General features: G+C 41.6%; 1 long non-coding RNA gene and 1 pseudogene across 1 annotated transcript in view; both read left to right on the top strand.

Moving 5' to 3' along the window:
- LOC139812008 (uncharacterized) overlaps positions 1-22,418 on the top strand; it is a 259,939-nt gene that overhangs the window by 224,945 nt on the left and 12,576 nt on the right. The window lies entirely within an intron of this gene.
- On the top strand, positions 7,252-9,763 carry LOC139814080 (uncharacterized; annotated as a pseudogene).

Here is a 22,418-nt window from a genome sequence, read left to right as displayed (position 1 = left end):
GTCTACCACTTGTTACTTAGGTTTTTTCGAGGTATAATATTACTACTGGTTTTCTTCGATTAAAATAAAAAATTGAATCATGAAGAATTACACAGAGGTAACAGTACAAAATACAAATATTTTATTAAAATATTTAAACCCAACAAGGGAATACAAGGTATTTAAATACAAAGTTTATATATGTATTTTAAAAGATTTAATCGCATTGCAAAGAATTACAGAGGTAACAGTACAAAAAATAAAAATATTTTATTAAAATACATAAATTTTTCTTGTCAAAAAACTTGGCGCTGCTAGACCTCAAAATTAGGTCAGCCTGGTGTGTAGCAGCGCCAAGTTTTTTGACAAGAAAAATTTATGTATTTTAATAAAATATTTTTATTTTTTGTACTGTTACCTCTGTAATTCTTTGCAATGCGATTAAATCTTTTAAAATACATATATAAACTTTGTATTTAAATACCTTGTATTCCCTTGTTGGGTTTAAATATTTTAATAAAATATTTGTATTTTGTACTGTTACCTCTGTGTAATTCTTCATGATTCAATTTTTTATTTTAATCGAAGAAAACCAGTAGTAATATTATACCTCGAAAAAACCTAAGTAACAAGTGGTAGACGTAATTTTTGTATCTCGAAAAATATATGTTCTCTGTAATTGGCGCTGTAATTTAAAAAGAGATATCATTTCTTTTTTGTAATTGTAATAATAGATCACTTGAAGCGCGACTCATTTTTTGATAAGGTAACGTAATTTTGTGATGTGTATCACTTGAGTAATAATTTTTTGGAAATAAAAATAATACTGCTTAGGTTTTTTCGAGATAATACTACTACTTTGTTTTTTTTTCGAGATGAAGATACTACTGTTTAGGTTTTTTCGAGATTTTTCAAGATACAAAGATTTCGTCTACCACTTGTTACTTAGATTTTTTAAGGTATAATACTACCACTTTTTTTTTTTGATATGTAAAATACCGGAGGACACCGAGGAGTTACGAAAATATATATAATATTGGAATAAAACATAACTATTACTGGGAAAATTTGAAATCTGACGTTCAGCGATATATACAACAATGTTTACAATGTCAGTTGAAAAAACTAGTACTAGTAAAAACTAAACAACCCATGATAATTACCGACACTCCAGGATCTTATTCTTTTGATAAAGTAGCCATGGATATTGTAGGACCTCTTTTCACCACTAAAAGAGGCAATAAATATATTCTCACATTACAAGACCAATTAACCAAATTCTTGACCTGTTACGTCCTGTGGACTTTGCGATTTCATTTTTTCATAAAAACCTTTTCATAAAATATTTTTTCGACAAAACTATTTTTGGACGACAAGAATCAAATAATATTTATCGATCGGCGGGCAGATTATAATGCTGATGATAATGAATCACAATTCTTTCCGACATCAATCAAACAAATACATATATTAATTGTGAAATCTGGGCTGCCGGTCGACAGCCTGTCAATAATCGGTCGCCGACGAAAACTCGTGAAAAACACTTGACGCTAAACGATAACAGATAAAGACGGGACGAGACGATGGAAATTCCGGAATCTTATATAGCGTTTCAACGCGCGAGAGATTGTGAAACTCGCGCCGCCAAAAACGCTAGACAATAACAGATAAGGACGAGACAATAGAAATTTCGAAATCTAATAGCGTCCCGATCGGTGAGAAAAAACATGTTTTTCAAATAATGACTAACGAAAGTCATCATCGGAAAAGCACCACCGAAAACAATTGAGACATATTCTCTGATAAGCTATCCCTAAAAATCATAAATAAACCGCGACGGCGAGACACCGTCGCATTCCGAAATTCTAACCAGTAGAGTCCGCGCAGAACGACATTCGTAATATTATTGCTTCCGGTCTCGCTCCGTGCCATTGCCTTTATATTGTTGTGACTAAACTCTGTGGGCGCCAATATCATTGCAACGCAGTGCCGATCCGAACCAAGGCTCTTCCAAGACGAATCCTCGATCTAGGATCACCGTCGTAATCACTGATCCGGAGGCATTTTACATCCCGAAACTCATCAAGTAACAAGTCTCACAATTCCTTTTTTTTTCTTTTGATTCCCTTCCCCCTCTTTGTGTGGTCTATCACCCATCGGACCCCCGGGAGTTTATTATAACATTTATCAATATCGCGGGCTCGGGTTGATCGGCGTAGGCACTGACTTCGTGGCGGTCGTTAGCGTTGTCGCAGGTCTGGCTGACTTGTCGGCCTTTGACTCCCGGGGCGTCTTCGTCGCTGTCGCGGACTGAGCCGGTTCGCTGTGGCTTTGCCTTGTAGCGATTTCCCTTCTTATACTTTATGCTCTCGAACGTCCAAAGAAGGTCGACCACTGTACAAATAAATATTTCTAGTGAACCCGAAAGTCTCCCCCCTTGTAAAAATTACCGTTAGAAACGGATAGAACGTGCATTCTATCCGTTTCTGACTGTTTTACTATGCGTTTCTTTCCCTGCAATTACGGATAGAAACAGATGAAAAGTGTTGCAGATTCTATAAGCCTGTGTACGCAAAGACGATAGGAAAGGTTAACTGCATCTAACTGATTCTTAACGGAACGGAACTTATCCGAATCTATATGCGCAAACGTAATTACGAATCCTATCCGTTTCTATACGCAACCAGTTTTGAATGTCTATCCGCATCTGATTGCAAAACCAGGCAGGATATCTATCTGCATTTGCATGCAATTATGATTTGCCCGCTCTATCCGTTTCTAACTGCAAATGCATTTTCTTCGTTTCTTATTACTGCAAATACATGTATACATTGTGGGAGGTTTGTAGTTATCTGGTAGATTCTACCTTTAAACGCCAAGAGAAGGGATTCCTCCAGTTACGATACTGTAATTTTTCTGGTTGCCGCCTGACAGAACGCCTGCTTATATATTATGGCTGGTTGTATTTTAAATGTGAGAAACGCTTTCCATCATGCGCCGCCTAGCGGCGTCGTCGCGAATCGTCGTCCATCTGCATCTGTACGCAATGTCGACCTATAGGAATTTGTCTACAACTACGGATACGAGTCCTGTATGTTTCTGTCCGCATTCTGTACGCATCAGATGCTGACGGAATCTATCAGTAATTACGGATACCGCATCCATCTGCATCTGTACGCAATGTCGACCTATAGGAATTTGTCTGCAACTACGGATACGAATCCTGTATGTTTCTGTCCGCATTCTGTACGCATCAGATGCTGACGGTATCTATCCGTAATTGCGGATACCGCATCTATCTGCATCTGTATGCAATGCCAACCTATAGGAATCTGTCTGTAACTGTACGGATACGATTCCTGCCTGTTTCAGATAGGAGTTGAATCTTTTCTTCAACGTTGCTGTTATATAGTTGCTGATATAGTTGCTGGTAATATCTAACGAAATCCTGTTCGCTCTAACAGCAACGTTGAAGAAAAAATTCAACTCCTATCTGAAACAGGCAGGAATCGTATCCGTAGTTACAGACAAATTCCTATAGGTTGGCATTGCATACAGATGCAGATGGATGCGGTATCCGCAATTACGGATAGATACCATCAGTATCTGATGCGTACAGACTGCGGATAGAAACATACAGAATTCGTATTCGTAGTTGCAGATAAATTCCTGTAGGTCGACATTGGGTACAGATGCAGATGGATGCGGTCCCAGCAAACGAACAAAGATTGAAAAGAATTAAAACGGGATTGCCAGGAATTCAATTAAGGACTTTCCGAATTCCATTCTGTCCAAAAAAGGGATTGAAATAGTTTCAATATCATGGAATTCCTTATTTTGGAAAGAATTTGTCTTTTTTGAATCCCATCCAATTCTGACACAAAAATATTATACCACTGAATGTCAGGTTAGGGATTGGAAAGTTTCGTGATGAATTCCATTCAATACCATTGATTCCGTTAACGAAATGAATACCACTGAATGCCAGGTTAGGGATTGGAAAGTTTCGTGATGAATTCCATTGAATACCATTGATTCCGTTAACGAAATGAATACCATTGAATGCCAAACTAGGAATTAAAAATTTCCGTATTGAATTCCATTGAATTCCGTCTATTCCGACAATAAAATGAATACCATTGAATGCCAGGATAGGGATTGAAAAGTGTCCGTGTTGAAATTTGTGGCGGTACGCGCCACCAATAGTACACGCCTGCGCGGTATCTGCATTACCGGCAGTTCGCGTCGATGCCGCTAGGCGTCGCATCGCCGGGGCATCTTCTCGAGTTCAAAGTTTCGTCTCGACCGCTATGTAAAGGGACCCCCTACGGGGCCTGACAGATCTTACAAATCTCATTTTCGGGCTAATTGCCCGTCGGCAGTAGTGCGTGTAATGCCCTTAGGCATACACAAAAGCTCACCGACGAACAACGGCGCTTGGTCGCCCAACGGAGGCGCGAGACGTTTCTTAAACCATCTAATGCCATGCAATTCCATAACCTTTACGGATTCCATAGGATTGGATGGAATTGAAAATTTCTTTTTTGGATTCCATGGGATTGGACCATCTCATTTCGAATCTCATCTAATTTCATTTAATTCCGCCAAAAAAGGGATTCAAAGGTATTAAAAAATTTTAATATTTTTTAATCCTTTTGCGTTTGTTGGGGTATCCGCAATTACGGATAGATACCGTCAGCATCTGATGCGTACAAAATGCGGACAGAAACAGACAGGATTCGTATCCGTAATTGTAGACAAATTCCTATAGGTCGACATTGCGTACAAATGCAGATGGATGCGGTATCCGCAATTACGGATAGATACCGTCAGCATCTGATGCGTACAGAATGTGGACAGAAACAGACAAGTTTTTCTATTGCAAAAGCTTATAGATGCTGTATGCCGATAGATTTCCATTAGATACAGTTATACGTCGTTACATTTTCTGTCTGTATTTGCAGATACAATAGTGCTGCGTACAGAAACGGATAGGGCTAGAATTTTCTTTTCAAGCTTGCAGTTACAGCGGATAGGATTCCGTTACATACCGTCAGAAATTCTATTTGTTTCTAACGGTAATTTTTACCAGGGCCCTCGTAGACGGAATCTCCGCACGATCCTCAAGCGGACGAGGAATCGTCGAAATCAACGAGCGCGAAGAAGATTAAAGAGAATAACGATAGAGTTTCTCCGCCGCAAACGGGAGAACGCAGGTCCTCCGTGACTCGCCACTCCGCCGCCTCCGCTAGCTCTGCCGGAGGAACCGCCTCCACCGCTCCGCCAATCACCCCCTAATTCGCTTCCTCGAATCCCCCCTTAATTATCGCATATTCCCTGACACCCCCGATTCTTTCCCCCTATTCGAACCCTCCTATTCTCTAATTCGCCCCGGAAAATTATCTGACTCCCTTTCCCCCGTACCTTCCTCCAATTCTTCGCCCATACGAGAAAGCTCATACTCCCTAGTTCCTTTCGAGGAACTTTCCAGGGCACCATCTCCGGCCCTGTCGTCCACCTCGAGCATTAAGATCCTCGAGGAAAATCTTCTCCATCCACATTTCCTCCTCAACATACCTGCATATTTTCGCCCCTATACTAGACACATCCCTGAGGGGATTCCTACTATTGGCCCTGGGGCGTTCGACATTGACGAACTCCGCTCGGTCATCCTCAGAGCCGATCCCAGCCATTTTATTCCGGTTTTTATCTCCGACCACGAATTCCCGTATGTAATTCCAACTTACCTTTTAAAGAACTTATTCCACCGTTCCACTGCCACCCTCGAGGAAGTAGTCGATCCCGAGGTGATTACTCTTGACTAATTATAGGATAAATATTATTTATTTCATGTTTTAATACACACCACACGCACTCTTACAACTAGTTAAATTCATGTAATTTTCGGTCCCGATCTCGATGTAATAATAGCGGGCAGGATGTCCATTTCTAAATAGGTTTCCTCTTACAAATCCTGCCCGATCACCCCCGGACTCTTGTAACACCCGCGATGAATACACACATACATTTTACACTTAATTTTATCTCAAATGTTTCCGATCTCGCATTTAATTTGCCTTGTTCTTATTTTTGTAACGTCAACAATTTACAATAAATGATTTTATGTTTAATATAAATTCCAATCTCATTTATTTAACTTAAGACCTCACCCACTACTCGTCTCCCTCTCGAAATCGCACGAGGTCCGATCCTGAGTAAAAGGGATTAAATTCCCTGACTCAAAACAGGACCAACGATCGCACCGCTAACGGAAGGCGTCCCAGCGTCCTTACGGACGTTGACTCTTCCTGAGCCATCGAAAGTGCGTTCAGCTCGCGCCACGCGCCTCAGAGCGTGTACCTGCGGGGAACGTTTGTAAGTATCTAGTTGCGTCCTTCCTTACCCCGACCCCTCTGATTAGCCTTTCCTTGCTTTCCAGTTTTTCTTATCCTAATCCTGGGGCTGGACGTAACATACCTTTACTGAATCAAACTTCCGAAACCATAGCAGAAGCCTTCGTAGACAGATTCATCTGTGTATTTGGAGTACCTGAGGCAATACTGACCGACCAGGGAAGAAATTTTATTAGCGATTTAATGAAAAAGGTCACTAGAATATTCAGAATCCGTAAATTTCGCACAACTGCCTTCCACTCTCAATCAAACGGATCATTGGAAAGATCACATCACACCTTAGGTGAATATTTAAAACAGTATGCAAATGAATAAGAGCAATGGGATAGATGGATTGGTTTGGCAATGTTTAATTACAACACCAGTGTACACGAGGCGACGAAACACATACGAATTAGTCTTCGGCAAAATTGGAAGAATTTCATCAAACAATTCCTTGAATCCGGAGGATAAATTAGCCAATTACGACAAATATTTAATAAATCTCGCCACACAGCTTCACAATATACAGACTAACGCTCGAAAAAACGTTCAAGCCAAATCCAAGAAACATTACGATAAGAAAATCAACCCTCAAACCTTTAAGTCTGGAGACCATGTGTTTTTATTAAAAGGGCCTAAACCAGGAAAATTTTGAGATCAATACACCGGTTCTCACGAAGTTTTGGAAATATTAAATAAAAACAACGTAAAAATCTCAGAATAAAAAAAAATAGCCGAGTTGTACACCTCAACCGATTAAGAATTTCCCATATCAAACCAATAAATAAATAAACAATAAATATATAAAAGGAATACACAAACATATATATAAATACATATTTTACCACAACAACTCAATAAGGCCATTAACTTTCAGATGGACCCCTGGATTAAAGAAATAACCATAATATTAGTAATAACCATATGGATACGGCAAGGTTACGGGATAATAGGATATGACTGTGGCTCCCCAACGAATTTAACGACCTTATCACTAATAAACGTTGAAGAATGCGATATTCCGCTACCAAAAGTCACATCCAGCCAAGTCTTCATACACTTACTGCAGCTCAACGAATTTGAATCTGTAAAAGTGATACAATGCAAGGTCGAAATCAATCGTTCAATTAAAAAATGTGGAATGTTTTATCACAATTCAGATGTTCTCAATGGGAAATATGCATATATAGACGAAGTGACCAAGGATGCTTGCATACAAATGCACACCTATGGAAGCCTCGAAATAAAGGGAACTTATATAATGGGACTAAAATCTAACCAAACTGCCAGTTGCCCAGTGACCTTAACTGGCGTTGTAGACGTCGACGGAAAATGTTCCAGAGGATCCTATTCAGACCTTTACGGAACATGGACAAATGTTCTCGTACAGGCAACTGTCACAATCACCCTGCAAGATTACATCGCCAACGTTAAGCTTAGCACTAACCATATACATCTTAGATCAGGAGTGATTTTAGTACCACCAAATGCACCGACATAGAAGGAGGAAATACTTTTTGGGATCCTATACTTGACAACTCCCGTAAATTCACCTCATATAGTCACTTGTACAGAGGCTACGCAGAAAAGGTAATCGACATTGTAAACAAATACTCTCAAATCGCTTATACTGTGAATGCTCAGGATACAGTCTTTGCTTTAACCAGCACTGGCAAATACTCAGCATGTGGATATACGCTCATTTGAACTAAACACCCAAAACTAATAATTTGGGAAACTTTACCCGAAATGGACATTGCTAAACGTACTGGCCGGATAGAAAATCTCGATTTTTTTACTTATATGAATTCAAAATTTGTTTACGTAGAAAAGCACATCCGTAACCAGATCAATCAACTATACAGAAACATCCTACTACGACAATGCAACCTTGAGTTAAAAACGATGCAAAATGCTCTGGCAATAGCTATACACAATCCCCCGACATCTTCGCCTATTACTTTATGAAGGGACCTGGATATATGGCCCTTCTAGCAGGTGAAGTAATCCACATAATAAAATGCGTTCCAATCGAGGTGAAATTAGTCCACACTCAAGAATGCTACGAGCAACTCCCAGTAATTGAAGTGAAACTTTTTTAGGCACGGTAGTGAGTTCGATTCGCGACACGAAAAAGTGTAACGGAAGTGAAACTTCTTTGGTACGGTAGTAAGTTCGATTGTGCGACACGAAAAATGTAACGAAAATTTGACCAATAAGCGTACGGCGTTGGCGAGACGGTTCTTCTTCTGGCACGGTAGTAAGTTCGATTATGCGACACAAAAAGTGTAACGAAAATTCGACCAATAGGCGTACGAAATTAAACTTCTTTAGTACGGTAGTAAGTTCGATTGTGCGACATGGAAAGTGTAACGAAAATTCGACCAATAGGCGTACGAAATGAAACTTCTTTGGTACGGTAGTAAGTTCGATTGTGCGACACAAAAAGTGTAACGAAAATTTGACCAATAGGCGTACGAAATGAAACTCCTTTTGGATCGGTAAGTAAATTCGATTTTGCGACTCGAAAACGCGTCACGAAAATTCGATCAGGCGTACGGCACTGGCGAGACGGATATAGTGAGAACTGCGTGTAACACTATATTTTCGAGTTGCGGGCGGCTCGGAGTGACTAATTCCGTTGCATTGTTTTTGTATTAATTTCAGAAAAGTTATGGCAAAGCCTTGCCTTCAGAAGTTTCACTTCTAACGCGCGTGGCGACCACGTGTTTATTTTTTTTTTTTTTTTTTAATAACAAGACCTCCTTCTTAATACCTCAAACACACATACTACTACGACAGGGAACACAAAATCAATTGTAATTCTTTCGCACCTCCTATGTACCTCTTGGGAGACTCTTGATATAAAATTATCCCAAGGCCAATAGAAACACTAGCACCTACGGTCATGAAACCCATGACTAAACCCACCTGGAGATACGTTAGCCCTGGAGCACTCGCTACTAGCGGCATATACACACACAAAAATTTAGAAGATCTAAAGGATCATATAATGTTTCCCGCTGAGCGACCCGCTGTTCTTAACACCGTAGCAAGAGGAGTAATGGGGGAATCAACCCTGTTGAGTGGAGGATCGTTCGCCAATCAAATCGATGACGCTTCAATCGAAAAAATTGCACTCTCGGCCTGGCAAAAATTCTGGAGCAAATTCTTAATCTTCGGCAACATCAGCGCTGGACTACTTGGAATATACTTCTGTGCAAGAGCCATCAAACTAATACTAGACACACTTGTACATGGATATGCTCTACATACAGTGTACGGGTCATGACGGGTGGTCAGTATAGCTGATAGGAGCTATATGGGACTCGTTAACTCACCTTTTATTACACCTAGGACAAAGGAAACCTAAAACTAGAAGTACTTAGTGCTCCAGCTCCGAAGGATGATCCAGAACAAGGGACGCCGTTTTTTGAATCAGCTAGTGCACCAATTAACGCGGAACACTTTTACCCCCTCCTCCCATTAAAAGAAACTTCCACTTACACCCTTGCACTCAAAGGCTAATCAAAACTATACTAATGAACCAATATAAATTTCTCTATCGACCTCGCCATTTTAAATCGCATGCTACGACATGCAGGAAATCAAACAGCAGCATTCCTTCTTTTTAGACATGGAAATTAAATATCAACACTCGGCTGTTGACCCGCGGGCCGCTATAGGTAAAAATCATCAAGGTGGATTCACCGTCATTCTTCTGGGTCCATATTGAAAAGGCACGCGAAAACCTCGACGATCTCGTGGATGACCTGACGTAAGGCGACATGGTTACTGTCGCGTTAGGCGACCGAACTGATACATCTATCGTTTCTTATCAGGATTTTCTGACATACAACTTATCATCTTTTTTACGGCAGCAAATCGGTTCGTTTTCTATCGTATATCAATGATATAAATTGAATCCGCATCAACCAATCGGCGATTAGTTTGCGACAATGCCGCTAGGCCGCGCATGATGGAAAGCGCTTCTCGTATTTAAAATATATCCAGTCATAATATATAAGCAGACCTCCTGCGAGGCGAAAAACAGAGAAATCCAGTTATCCAGTATCGTAACTGGAGGGATCTCTTCCTATAAGGACCTCCTAGCGGTAGCCGCTCCGGACTCCCGGACACCGAACAACGAGCTGGCTCCGACTCCTGGCGCTAGTTGCCCCGTTCCCGGCGTTCTTCAAAACGATAAAAACCAATTGAAAGAAATGAATCGGTATAAATCTGATTCCTTAATTCACGGATTCATAACGATTGAAATGGATTGACTAAAACCGATTCAAACGATTCATTAACCATATTAAAAACGATAGAAACTGATGTGCAGTTGATAAGACATTTACGATAGGATCCCATCAAGTATTTAGTAACATGAATTTCTGATAGAGTATTGTAAATAAACGATTCACTAACCATATTAAAAACAATAAGAAATTTTTTATCGTTTTCTATCGTTGGCGGTTATCAGGGTCGGAGGGGCCATCTTTTACTCGAACGACCCGACTACATGCGGCCAGGCGAAATAATTGCCGTCCATGAAGGAAAACAGTGGCAAAGAGGATCGTACTCCGAGTCGATAGGGGCGACATGGTTGCGGTCGCCTTACGCGACTGGGGTCGCGTTGTTCAAAAACCCATCTTCGACATCTATATCTTGGAAGATCGATTCCGCGACCTCGAATGGCAGGCGATCCCTTGTGGACTTGCTAACATCCGGCCTCGGACTCTGTCAAGTCAAGGACGAGGTGGCCTCGGAGGGTCAACGGACTGGCCAAGCTCCTACTAGAAAAACGAGGTGGATGGATGAGGATCCTCAAGCCGCTCAGAGATAAAGGCGCAATCGTCAACCTTAGCCCTGATCCTGAAAGTGAGGATGAGCTAAGTGATCTAAGAGAACTACTTATACGAATGGGATGCACCCATCATTCCAACGAGCGAATAACTGACGCATCCCCCACGATTCGTCTACCAGAAAAAAAAAAGAAAAAGAAAAAAAATACATATACACACAATATTGATTCTATACGCACAGAAAGCCTCCTAAAGGTCTTAATTATACCTATAGTTACCTAACCTAACCTTGCAACCGTTCGCATAGCTGAGCAGCCGAGCAACCCTGAGGGGCAGCAGCGACCAGGGGAGCAGCGGACATCGACGCTTTTCTAATAGAACTACCGGATAAGCGAGTCCGAAGAGCCCATATGGCTAGCGTTAACCTAAAACCCGATATATAGGTTACCGGGGTACGATTGACCCCGGCAGGCGAGCAGCAGATGATCGTCCGAGCGAGCCAACGAGCGGGCCTTGGAAGGAGAGCCAAGCAGAGCAGATCGGGACGAGCGCGGTCGAGATAGCGCAAAGGGCACGCGAGATAGCGGGGTCACGAGATTGACCCCCGCAAACGGGGGTATAACGGTAATAGCCGGGGGCCGAACCCCGGAATACGTCTCAAAGGGGACCCGAAGGACAACCGCTCGATACGCGAAGCGCCTATGACAACCAACGCGGAAATAGCGGGGTCACGCGAATGACCCCCGCGCAGAGGGGCACGGCGGTCACAGCCGGAGGCCGAGTCGCGTAAATCGTCTCAAGGGTGACCCAAAGGTCAACCAAAGAAACTCCGACGCGATAGCGCCAGCGGGCGCAAAGATCGCGGCGTCACGGGGCTGACCCCCGCGCCGAGGGGCACGGAGGTCGCAGCCGATAGCCGAACCGCGGAGATCGTCTCAGGGGTGTCCCGGATGACGACCCACCGGACCGCGAAGCGACAACGCCAGCGGGCGCGGAGATCGCGGGGTCATGAGGATGACCCCCGCACCGGGGGGCACGGAGGTCCTAGCCGACGACTCAGCCGCAAAGGGCGTCTCAGGGGAGACCCCAGTAACGACCCACCGGACCGCGACGCGATATCATCGACGGACGCGGAGATCGCGGGGTCATGAAGATGACCCCCGTACCGGGGGGCACGGAGGCCCTAGCCGACGGCTCATACGCGGAGGTCGTCTCAAGGGAGACACGAATAACGACCCACCGTACCGCGACGCGATACCACCGACGGGTGCGGAGATCGCGGGGTCATAACGATGACCCCCGCGTCGAAGGGCACAGAGGTCACAGCGGACGACCGAGCCGCCAAACACGCCTCAAGGGCGACCCGAAGAACAACCGAACGACGCGATATCGATAACGGAAGCGAGTTTAGCGGGGGCAAATAATGACCCCCGGATATCGGAAACCGAGGTAGCCCGGGGAAAATTGGCGGGCGGAGAGTCATTAGAGGAGGCGCCGAAATAAATTTCGGAGGGTCAGCGAGACCACTCAATCGTGAAATACCCGAACCCGGGAACCGGGGGAGCGGGGTCCAGCGGGACCCATGCTTATGCGTGCGAGTAGTTATAAGGCATAGGTTGAGAACCGCAGGCGTCACCGACGGCGAAAACAGGCAAAAACCGTCAAAAGAAAAGTGAAAGCGGGTAACATCTGGCACGGAAAAGTACCAGGAGGCGAATAACAACCCGGTGGTAGGAGTAAAGATCCCGAGGTGGGATAGCCGAGAGCGCTCGGCAACTCGAGGCAGTCGCTCGGATACCGTGGTCGTGGTAACACGCTCTTAAGATTCGCTTACAATTCGGACTTAGCGCGTCGTTTAGCGCAACGGTATGTAACAACCAAGCACTCCCGCGTACTTGCGCGTTAAACATAGCTCGTATTACTATTGCGAGAGGTACTCAGCTACCATTTGTAACAACGTTCGACGAAATGGGTCAGCGTGATATTGTAAACCACAACGACGATCTGAAATAAATCAATCGTTTGTTAATATACGCAGTGTCAAGTTAATTTCGAATTACTTACCTGCTACTTACCTTGTCCTACGGCATCGATCCATCGAAGTCCAGCGGCGTTCCAGTATGCGATAAGGCGAGGATCTGGGACAGTCAGCGGCAGTTGAGATCCATCCGGGGCGAGAAGATTTGCAAGTGCGGCGTTCCAGTATGCGATAAGGCGAGGATCTGGGATAGTCAGCGGCAGTTGAATTACACGCGGCGTTCCAGTATGCGATAAGGCGAGGATCTGGGATAGTCAGCGGCAGTTGAAATACATTCGGGTGGAATACCTGAAACAGAAATTAGCCGATTAATTGAGCGTATCCATTTTCTACTTACCTGTTCCGTCGAGGGTGGTCTCACGTTGTCCATCGATGATCCAGCAGTGGGGAGGCAGCGTCGGGGCGTCGAGACATCCTGCGTCGAGAACCTGAAAATAAGAGAGAATTAATGGGATATCGTTGCAATATCGTGTCATAATTTCGATACTCACCTTCTCGGTACATATGGGTCAAACCGAGTGGCGACCGTTTGATAGGAAAATCTGGCTGAAATCTCACATTTTCGTGTGATCCACGTACCCAGAGAGTGACGTCCGGTCACAACCTAACTATACACATTTCTCTATCTTACGCATATATATATATATGGGACATTCCATGTCAACCAGATCAGCGCCGTGGCCAAAATTTGAGAGGGTTTAAAAATTTTTTTTAGGGTGCAAAATTTGTGTAAACATATTAGCTTTCAAATACCAAGTGCGCATTTAAAAAAATTCAAAATGGCGGTCAATAGGGAGCACATTAACCCCATTAAATATCACATTTCATCCGACTTCCGGTCGGATCGTTGGAGCGAGAGTACGGCTCGCGGATGGTGTCCTGATAAGAACGGAGTAAAAGGAAAAACTGACAAGAGAACGCCGGGAGACGGGTGAATCCGAAAAAGTTTGCGTAGAAGAATACATGGAAATGAAGGAGGAAAGAAGAACAGAGCGTGAGAGGAGAAACTAAGGAATCCGCAGTCGACGAAGCTTGGCTCGGGCGAGTTGTGCGGAGAGAGGTGAGAGAGGGGGGCAGCGTAGACGAGCCGGATGTGATGCCGCAAGGCGCGGAGCCGCGGAACCGCGCGTGAAGCGTAAGCTGAGGTGGCGCGGCATGCGGCGTGGACGGGCGCGGGCTGATGCTGGGACGGCGCGGGGTGCGGACCTCTCCAAAAGAGCGGGTTGGCACTACTGCGGCCGTCGGGGCACGGCAGCGACGTGTCACGTGGACGATTGACGAGTGGCGCGGTGGTCGCGGGGGAAAGAGTGACCGGCGGAGAGGAGAGGAAGCGGTTGAGCGCCGAGTGGCACGCCGGAGACGTCACAGTCCACACAAATTGGCAAATTGCGGCACGTGGCTGGTCAAAAGGCGATTTATAGCGGATTTATAGGGAGAGCCCAGAAGAGGAAGTCGAAGAGTACAGTTACGGGGAATGGAACGAGAAAGGATGGGGAGGCGATTGGGGGGATGAAGCGGCAAAATCAGAGGAAGCGAGCAGAAAGGATTGTAGGAACCTTTACGATGAGGCGATTCGACCGGAAGTCAGAGAGGGGGAGGTAGGAATTAAGAAAAATAAGGGTGGGGTAGAGAAAGCAGAGGTGAGAAGGAACGAGAGGGAGGGATCAGAAAGGAAAGGAAGGAGCCAGAGGGAACGGGGGAAGGAAGTCGAGGAGAATCGAACATAAGCCACCAGGAAAGGAAGGAAGAGATGAAGGACTGGGTGAAGGAAGGTACAGAGGAGGGGACGGAAGGTGTCATACAACCAGTTCTTGATTTGATTGTTTAGAAGAGAGGCGGATCTTGGAAGGAAAGAAAGGCAAGAGACAGAGAATAGAGATGGAAGGAGAAAGAAAAAACAAACTTGCATTGAAATCTCCAGAAGAAAAGAAGAAGAGATATAGGAGCAATGGAAAGAAAGGAGGCAGCGACGGAAAGGGATAAAGAACGAGAAGGAAAGGGAGGGCATGAGAATGTATAAGGCCAAGGGCCAGGACGGAATAGGATGAGGAAAATGTACAGGGTTAAGTACGTCCCTTCAAAACGCCATTTGGTGTATGTTGAAAAAGTTGTGAGAAAGGATGTTGTGAAACTGTACAGGTTTGGGTACGTTCCTCAAAAACGCCCTTTAAGGCCCCTTGGGCAAATAAAGTAATTATTCTATCTATCACATTTCATCCGGAAAATGAAGATCCCCAAAATTTGTCGCGACCAAAAAAATAGTTTCAGAGCTCAAAATGTTCGTACTCCCATGTACTTTCGAAGGTCACAAGGCGTTTGCGGAAAATTCAAAATGGCGGATTAAATATGGCCGTAATGCAGAAATGTCACTTGATTCGGATGAAACTCGGTACTAGCGGGTTTTCGAAGTCGCTAATTCCAAATGTGAAGTCGAAATTTAGAAATTCAAAATGGCGGATTAAATATGGCCGCCCGTAATGCAGAAATGTCACTCGATTCGGATGAAACTCGGTACTAAGGGGTTGTCGAGGTCGCTAATTCCAAATGAGAAGTCGAAATTTAAGAATTCAAAATGGCGGATTAAATATGGCCGCCCGTAATGCAGAAATGTCACTTGATTCGGATGAAACTCGGTACTAGGGGGTTTTTGAGGTCGCTGATTTCGAATCTGAAGTCAAAATTTGGAAATTTAAAATGGCGGATTAAATATGGCCGCCCGTAATGCAAAAATGTCACTTGATTCGGATGAAACTCGGTATTAGGGAGTTTTCGTGGTCGCTAATTTTGAATGTGAAGTCGAAATTTAGAAATTCAAGATGGCGGATCCAATATGGCCGATTGAAATTCAGAAATGTCACTTGATTTACGTGAAAAAAACTGTTGCTTCAGTAGCGCCAAAGTCTGTCGCTTTGAGGCCGACAGGATAGTTTGAATGATTTTATGGTACCTTCTTTCAAAAATACGTGTTCGTAGCTATAAATTCGTATTCAACGACTGAAGAACCACCGGAAAAGCAATTCTGTAAAAGCATGTACGGCTCTCATCGCCTTCTTTCGTGTTATTATTAACTAACTAAACTATCCATTACTTCAAAAAAAATCGTAATAATAGTTATAACAACCAATGCAAAATTATTGTTAGGGATCTTTTTGCATTTTGGTCGGCCATATTGGATCCGCCATCTTGAATTTCTAAATTTCGACTTCACATTTAAAATTAGCGACCTCGAAAACCCCCTAGTACCGAGTTTCATCCGAATCAAGTGACATTTTTGCATTACGAACGGCCATGTTTAATCCGGCATTTTAAATTTCCAAATTTTGACTTCAGATTCGGAATCAGCGACCTTAAAAACCCCCTAGTACCGAGTTTCATTCGAATCAAGTGACATTTCTGCATTACGGGCGGCCATATTTAATCCGTCATTTTGAATTTCTAAATTTCGATTTCACATTCGGAATTAGCGACCTCGAAAACCCCCTAGTACCGAGTTTCATCCGAATCAAATGACATTTCTGCATTACGGGCGGCCATATTTAATCCGTTATTTTGATTTTCTAAATTTCGATTTCACATTCGGAATTAGCGACCTCGAAAACCCCCTAGTACCGAGTTTCATCCGAATCAAGTAACATTTCTGCATTACGGCCATATTTAATCCGCCATTTTGAATTTTTTGCAAACGCCATGTGACCTTCGAAAGTACATAAGAGTACGAACATTTTGAGCCCTGAAATGATTTTTTTGGTTGCGACAAATTTTGGGGATCGTCATTTTCCGGATGAAATGTGATATTTAATGGGGTTAACGGGCTCCCTATTGACCGCCATTTTAAATTTTTTTAAATGCGCACTCGGTATTCGAAAGCTAATATGTTTACACAAATTTTGCACCCTAAAAAAAATTTTTAGACCCTCAAATTTTGGCCACGGCGCTGATCCGGTTGACATGGAATGTCCCATATATATATTATATACACATATATGTGTTATTTTCTTTTCTTTCTATAATTTTAAGCCCGCATATACATCTTTGTCTTAAAGTTTTATTTTTTTTCTCGTATTATATTCATATACTACCCTCTAGATAATTATAATATTACGAACATATATCCTCCTTTTAGATAACTATATATACACACATAAATATGATAAATATATTATAGGTAAAAGTTTACAATAACTTACACAGCTCGGATTACTTTGACCTTGACATATGTTGTCAAGGTCACCCTCCTGAGTGACTTTTAGAAGTTTTTAGCCGGCGGTCGTTATTCGTTAAAAAGTTATAAAAAAGAAGTTTGAAAAATATAGCAGCTATTTTGAGTATTGGAAAGCATAAATGACTAATATAATATGTCGAAATAGTTCACGCATACACTTTTCACGCGAACCGAGGTTCACCCACACCCCCCCCCTGCTTTCGGGGAAGGTGCGGGTAGCCCCTCCCTCGCTAAATACTTTTAAAGCGCGTCACTAACTTACATATCTATACACGTAAGCGAGGGAGGGGCTACCGCACCTCCCCAAAAGCAGGGGCGGGGGGTGTGGGTGAACCTCGGTTCGCGTGAAAAGTGTATGCGTGAACTATTTTGGGGCTACCGCACTTTCCCCGAAAGCAGGGGGGGGTGTGGGTGAACCTCGGTTCGCGTGAAAAGTGTATGCGTGAACTATTTCGACATATATATTAGTCATTTATGCCTTCCAATACTCAAAATAGCTGCTATATTTTTCAAACTTTTTTCGTTTATAACTTTTTAATAAGCAGCGACCGCCGATTAAGTTATAAGGAAAAGTTACTCAGAATCATGTCCTTGACAACATATGTCAAGGTCAAAGTAATCCGAGCTGTGTAAGTTATTGTAAATTTTTACTATATTATATTTTGATAATTATAAATTTACTTTTATATGATATTTACACTCAGAACTTATATACACATCTTATTATTTTAGCATATTTAGTAATAGAATCATATACATTAAGATCCACCCTGTTAGATATACACACTTCAATTACGAGTAACTTAAATTAGAAGCTAAAAAACTATTTCTTTCTTAAAAAAAAAAAATATATATATATATACCGGGTGTCTGAGACCACCCGTACACCCCTTTTCTTTCAAAAACTAGGCATTTTAGAGAAAAACGTTTCAGACAAAAATTGTATGGTTTTGAGGGGAACATAAGATGGTGTCATTGGTTTGACCTTGGGTGGCATCGTTAAGGTCAGGTCAAGGTCACCTTCAGTTTCTTAAATGGAACTATTTTTTATTGCATATTCTTATAGCTTATGTCGAGAGCTTTTCAAAACACTATAATTAAGTATTTTTTCATTAAGTACTTTTCGAGTTATAAGGCTTGAAAGTTACAGTATTGTGACATAATATTTTGTTAAGTATTTATAATTCAAATTCCTTATTTTTTATTTTTGCAAACAATACAAATCAATTAATGTAAAGAAAACATAATTTTCTTATAAAAAAAACTTGTTGTGTAAGAGCGTAGCGTGGCACAGTAGATAGCGCTAATCTACAAAGCTAAAGAACAATTTTAATGCCATTTACAATTAGTGTAATTCTTGTACCGTTGTTAAGAACAATGTCTAAAATACCTGGAATAAACTATTGCAAGCACCCTATTTCCCAAAAAAAGAGGTACAGTTATGGGCATGGTCGATAGGGCATTTTTACTTTCACATCCGAAATATTATTTAAAAAATCTTAAATTTGTAATTAACACTCTCTTAGAGAACGACTACCCGTTGACATTCATTTTTAACACTATTAACAATAGAATTAAATCTTTGTTAAACAAATGCACTCGTAAACAGAATGAACCTCCATCCACGAATGATGAGAGGCAACGTACATGGTTTACAGTACCATATGTCTCTAATATATCCGAAAAATTTAAAAGAGTTGTTGCAGATGTTAATGTCAACCTGTCGTTTTATATAGCCTGAATAAACTTAAGAAATTTATTAAAGTGCAGAAGGATATTCTCCCTATCCAATCAAATAAAAATGTGGTGTATAAAATTTCATGTAAAAATTGCGATGCGTCATATGTTGGTCAGACGATGAGACAATTAAAAACGAGAATTTCGGAACATCGTAACCATATTCGGAGAAATACAACCCAGTCCGTCATTACCGAACATAGAATTAATTTCGACCACGAATTTGATTGGGAGAATGTTGAAATCCTAGATAGGGAACAATTTTTAGGAAAACGACTTGTTTCAGAGATGTCACATATTAAGCTACAAAAGAATAGTTTAAACTTGCAAACGGATACAAAGTTTATGCACCATGCATACTGTCTATTCTAAATAAATTGTAAACCATGTCCATAAACATTTTGCGTCGTATCACCTGTCATTGTTTATACATAGAATATTTAGTTTTATCTCTTACTTGCTTGACCTACACCTTTATAATTTCCATTGTTTATACACGGAATATTTATTACTTTTATTCCTTACTTTCTTGACCAACACGTTTATAATTTTGACTTAAGACATTTTTCCTGTAAATACCGTTTCGTGCGTCGTGCCGTCGGGATCTCAGAATCCCTGAGTACAGATTATGTTTCGTTGTGATGTTCATTCCGCATTTATATACTCGCCTCGCTCGGCTTGTTTTGCATTCGTTCTCCAGACTACTTGGTGAGTTACCATAGATTTTATAATAAATACTTGGTGTAACAAGGTAATTATTTTTACAGATATGGATCTTGTAGTCTTTTTCAATTTTGTTTCTTGAAATCTCCAAACAAGGAAACTTACCACGTTGGAATGAAGAACTTTGCAACATTTTAATTTTAATTTTCGTCATTTGATATCGCTGAAGATGGCTCGAAGTGTTGAGCCGAAACGTTCGAATGTAATTTTGGAATAAATCAGTGATTTTGATCATCTACGCACCGATAACTGCGTCTGACTCTCATAGCCATCCTATTATTGATTTTTAATTTCGAGAGTCTTAACTTATTATATATATATTTATCTTCAAAGAAACCTCCCCCTTTCGTATACCGAGAGGAATTTCTCGACAGAACTCCTTCCCCCGCGCTCTCTACCTCAACCATCCGCTACCATAACCGATTGCCCTCCCCCTCCTTCTCCAGCTCGAGTATCGAAATACTCAAAGAATTCTCGCCCCAAATCTTATCTCCCAGCATAGAAATAATTTACGAATATATAAACCTATAGTTAATTAATAACCATTTATTGAACCTTAACCATTTATCGAACCTTAACCATTTTACGAAACCATGGATTTTGAATAGTTATTTTTTTTTAAATAATTTTTTTCGATATTTTGTTACGCTAATAATTATGCTACCAGAACAATTTTCATTTTATATATTCACACATACACCTCACATACATACACATATAATAATGTGCCTACTTCTCTATTGTAATCATACTCCGCTTAAATTCAATTAGATCTTTTCTTTTATAATAAATGTCTAAATACCTTCGTTATTAATAAATGTATATCAATTGTAAAATGAATACCATTCATTTCTTAAAATAAGACCTCGTCCTCAGCTTCCTTGCTCTCTCGAAAATCGCACACGGTCTGATCCCTAGTTATATGGATTAATTTCCTTGACCAAAAATAGGACCACGAGTGCACGAAACTCACAGTAGGCGTAATAGCGTCCCTTCTGGACGTTGACCCATGACTGGAGTTTCCCGAAACGTGCATTCGTCTCGAGGCACGCGCCTTTTCCAGCGTGCACTCGAAATACGATAAGATCTAGTTACGTTTCCTAGGTATCTCCCCTCCTTTAGATATCCTTTCCCTTGCTATCCTTCAAAACCTAATATTTTACATATTCCGGGGTTTGACGTAACAGACCTTAAATTTTGGGGGCTTGTCCGGGATGAAAAGTGCGATTTTTCGAGAGTAGTAATGAGTACGAGGTCGAAATCCGATAAAACCGAAGTTGATAATGTCTATAAACAAGCTATTGAGAATCAAGGAAAAATAAACCCGGTAGCTCAATACCATACACATCTACTCCCATTGTATCCTCTAAATCTACGCCTAAACTAATTTCTTTCGCTCCAAACATCGCCAAGATTGCGAAGGACAAACCACAAAATATAACTGATACGTCCGATTTCTCTCTTCGCTTTTCCGACGATTCCTCGAATAAAACAATTTAACCTGCACGTCAAGTCGATTATAATTTCTTTATAAGTTTATCATGCCGTTTCCTTCTTTGACGGAAAAAATATCCCATTAACATATTTTGTCAAGGGATGCGAAGAAGCGAAAGCCATGCTGCCCAACGAGCAGAAGCTCAATTTACCAAAATAATCAAAACCCGAATCGTAGGCGAAGCTCGCCGTACAATACAGGATCAAGATTTCGATACAGTAGCCTCACTAACTAAATATTTAGAACAAGTTTACGGACTCTCCAAAAATATTTATCAGTTACAAGGAGAGTTAGGGTGTATCTATGAGAAAAACGAGGAGGACGCAGCTACATACGCGAATCGAGTAAAGCTACTAGGGAAACAAATATTAGAGGCTCATAAAAATTTGGGAAATGCCCTTCCTGGTCAGAATATTAAAGTATCCTTAGAAAAAGACATGTGCAAATGTTTTATTAGAGAATTAAAGCCGGCAATTGAACAAAGAGTAACAAGAAATTTAGATGTTCAAGCCACCGTGCCCGACGCGTTGCGAATAGAAAGAGAGCTACGCGAAATGACGGATTTAAGGCAGGGTAGTATATCAAATAAATCACCAACTGCTAATCGATCGCATGAAACCTGCCAGATCTGTTTTAAAGAGAGTTACGGGGCCTCTAATTGCAGAAAACAGATTCAACCTTCCCAACAGTCATATAACAAATCCGCCTTGGGAACTGAAATTTTAATATGTCGGATTTGCAAAAAACGTGGACATAGAGCGCTGACGTAAAATGTCGCCTCCGCGATCCTCAAGTCCGGCGATTTGTTAATATAGTTAAAGAAAATCATCTTATTTGTCAATTACTTATGTTCTAAATCCGGCCACAGTGCTAAAACGTGCAGAACAAATAGTATTAATAATCAGAACAAATCCCCGATAATTTGTCAATGGTGCGAAGAACCAGGGCATTTAGCTAATAATTGCTGGAAGAAGCAAAACGAACAACGTAACGCAGAAATTAAACCGAAAATTGTTTGCCAAAT

This window comes from Temnothorax longispinosus, chromosome 1 (genome assembly GCF_030848805.1).
Source record: "Temnothorax longispinosus isolate EJ_2023e chromosome 1, Tlon_JGU_v1, whole genome shotgun sequence".
Classification (NCBI taxonomy): domain Eukaryota; kingdom Metazoa; phylum Arthropoda; class Insecta; order Hymenoptera; family Formicidae; genus Temnothorax; species Temnothorax longispinosus.
This window is presented reverse-complemented; position numbering and strand designations above follow the sequence as displayed.